This window comes from Theobroma cacao, chromosome 3 (assembly GCF_000208745.1).
Source record: "Theobroma cacao cultivar B97-61/B2 chromosome 3, Criollo_cocoa_genome_V2, whole genome shotgun sequence".
In the NCBI taxonomy this organism is placed as follows: Eukaryota; Viridiplantae; Streptophyta; class Magnoliopsida; order Malvales; family Malvaceae; genus Theobroma; species Theobroma cacao.
This window is the reverse complement of record NC_030852.1, coordinates 8,523,545-8,527,014: the sequence shown is the minus strand read 5'-3', so window position 1 is coordinate 8,527,014 and position 3,470 is coordinate 8,523,545.

The window sequence follows — 3,470 nt, the reverse complement described above, 5'->3', positions numbered from 1 at the left end:
AAATAATTCCAAAATTTGGGCCTAGATGAAAAAAAAAGGGAAAAACAGAAAAGAAAAATAATTCCCAAATTTGAGCCAAGGAAAAGAAAAATAATTCCAAAATTTGAGATTTGTATCCATTTTGATGTTGAACTTTTGGGTATTAGAATGTGAAGAATTATAGACTTGTTTGAGGCCTTAGAAATGGGCTTTAGGTTGAGAAATTTGGTTTTGTGGAAAATGTATCAATATTTGTTCCTCACAGATTCCCAAAATTGCATTCTAGATAAAAAGTACCAATACTTTAACAAAAGTATCATTGCATTTAGTCCAAGAAGTCCTAAAAGGCATTTTGTTTGAAAAGTATCAATACATCTGAGCAATGTATTGATACTTGAGGCTTGTTTTACAGTTTTTCATCATTTTTAAAAGGATTTAAAAAATACAAAGGGTTTTATTTTAACTACTAGACTTTATAAACTCTTAATTTATTGAAAACACTTTAAAATGATTTGATTACGCTTAGGAAGTAAACTTTGGAAATCTTTAAAAATTTGATTACACTTGGGAAACGAACTTTGAGAATACTTGGAAATTGTTTATTTGCATTAAATTTGAAATTGTGTTTGATAAATACTTTTCTATTTAACTTGTTCTCCCTTCTCGTATCATCTCATAGAGTTATTTATAACTCATACATGTAAGATGCATTGTTATTTTAGATTAATAGATTGCTTGGCTTGCTACTTTTTGGGAGGAACTACTACTATTGTCAGTTTTGATAAGAGTTCGACAAGGCATTCAGTAGACATTGGCCTTTTCCATGAGCTGTACTCCACTGGTTTAGTTATGTTTTTTTGTCTCAAATGGATTTTGAACTCTGCTTACATTTTGTAATAAATGTTATACTTTGGATTGGCCATGAGATGACTTACTCTTGATATTTCAATGGTATTTGCTTTCGAACTTTGAACACGAGATCGTGTAAACTAATTTCTGAGACTTGATATATGTTTATGTATATTTCTGATTCCATGGTGATGCATCCATGAGGTATTTGATTATTTTATTCGATTTATTTGTTTGAGGCTTGCTTGGGCTAAGTGAAACTTTCCCATTTTACCCTTATGTCAGTCATGGACTCCAAATTTAGGTCGTGACAAGTACAAATTCAAAAAATCCATAAACTTAATCCTTGTCCATCTCACAAATAGATCTAGAATACACTTCTCCCTCTAAAAGAGTTCATCGATTATGGCTAACTAAGCATCTATCATAAACTCCTCATGGTTGCCTTTTACATAACGAGGTCAACATTGATACTTATCCAAATCCTCAAATTCAATCTGTATCCCACACAAGGTACAATTACCAAAGTATAATCTCCCAAAATTAAATTCTTATGCTCCAAAACATTAAAAGCACATAAACCTCTATTGTGGTTGACAGTTTAGCTTCAAAAGGATCACAAACAGATACATTCAATATTTCTTTCGACGAGATCAAATATAACTACTCAATACAATTTACAACTAACGTAAGTCCTTGAAGTTTCAAGCATAAACTTTGTAACCTCTACATACATAGTAAACCAATCATCATTTAATAATGGTCACTTAACTAGGTTGCCAATAATATAAAATTATGGCTTAATTAAATCAAGCTTCTAATGCGTCTTTCGATACCTCAATCAAATGTAACCTCAATACAACAAAATGGTCTTTCATAACATTATCTTATGCCCACGCAAACACAATTCTGCAAAAATCTCTTGTGAGTCTATTTTTGTTGCATATAAGGTAGCCTTAACCACCTTCCATCCTAAATTTGAACAATCACATTAAGATATCCTTTAATTACCTCAAGATTCCATATACCAATTTCACTTTCTTTAACCACTAGAAACCATTTAGCAATTGACAATCCTCAAATTGTAACAAGGATCATACCAATGTTATAGATTAAATCGGTAAGTTTTACATCATACAATTTCATAATTGTTTCTCGATCGTCCAAGTCGTCTTCAAATTCAAGTATGATTCACTTCCAAATTCATAGATCAAATATCGTGGAAAAGCTAAACTCCTTTGAAAGGTTGCAACTATCAAACTCCCCTAAATTGTCTCAGATATACTCTATCGACTCTAAATTACTGACCCCTTGTCATGTATAAGGTTATGAAATCTAATCCATATAATTCTCTTGGGTTCTTCAAAATTGATTTCATACTCAAAATTTCTGAATATATCAACTACCCCTTGATTATTGAGTCTTACCGCAATGATAATCGCCTTTTGTACCTTTTAACATAGTAAGGTCATTCCTAGCAAACACATCTATGTAACTCAAATACTCAATCCAAATCAACTTTCCCAATTAAATCCTTGGTTAACTTATGACTTTAACTTTCATGTACAAGTTCATGGCTTAAGCCTTATACCTAAAAATTAATACTCTTCGATCATACATTATTCTAAGGAGCTTATAATCATACATCCATTTGGAACTAGCCTCATAAATTATCACTCACCATTAATAATATTGTGACAATCTAAAATAGAAGTCTAATGTTTGAACTCCAAAAGATGGCTCACTATCGATTCACACCAAATTGAGAAAGTGTTCTCTTTGCATTAAATGTCAATCCATCTTAAGTGCAAGATTAAAATCAAAATTTCCTAAGGCACTCTAAAGTTACAATTACCAACAACAGATTGAGTTTTACAACCATTACCTAATGCCAACTATAATATTTCATACTTAAACTCTAAAAACCAAAACCTTCTCAATGATAGTCTTGACCATGAGGTATCTACCTTCTTGTAACTCAAATCAATTCCTTTTCTATTAGCTTATGGGCATATCGTTGTCCTTTATTAAACTAACCAACCTCCCCTTTTTTTTTCTTTATATCACCACAAGATTCTAAAGCCACTATCTTATACCAAAATAATTAAGTATTTTAAAGAGTGAATGTTACCAACCATTTGTTTGAACGAGAACAATCCCTACCCAATCGCGGGGCAAAGTGTGGATAAAAACAATGGATGCATGAAACTAAGATTAAACATCAAAACATTTTACATGTCCAATATTGACATTTCCATGCACAATCTATATGCTCAATTCATCCATACCTTATAATTGCTCTACATGTATATACATATCATGTATCAAACCTTTGGCTATAACGTAGTGTGTCCTGACAAATCATATACAAAATATAAGTTTGACATAGATATCAGAATGGACAATGGAGAATTTACATATAACATTTAGAGGTTACAAACCAAATGCTTCTAGTTGGACTTTACCAAAAGTATGATTGAAAACTTCCTCCTAGAACAACGATCCAAGCAACTTACTGATATGAAAGCAAAACACGAATTTAAAATAATGATTATAAAACTCAATGAGCTAGTGTGGGAAGGTGTTAGCTCAAATAAATTTTGATCATTTGATTTTTTTTCGTTTCAAAATAAGGATCAATT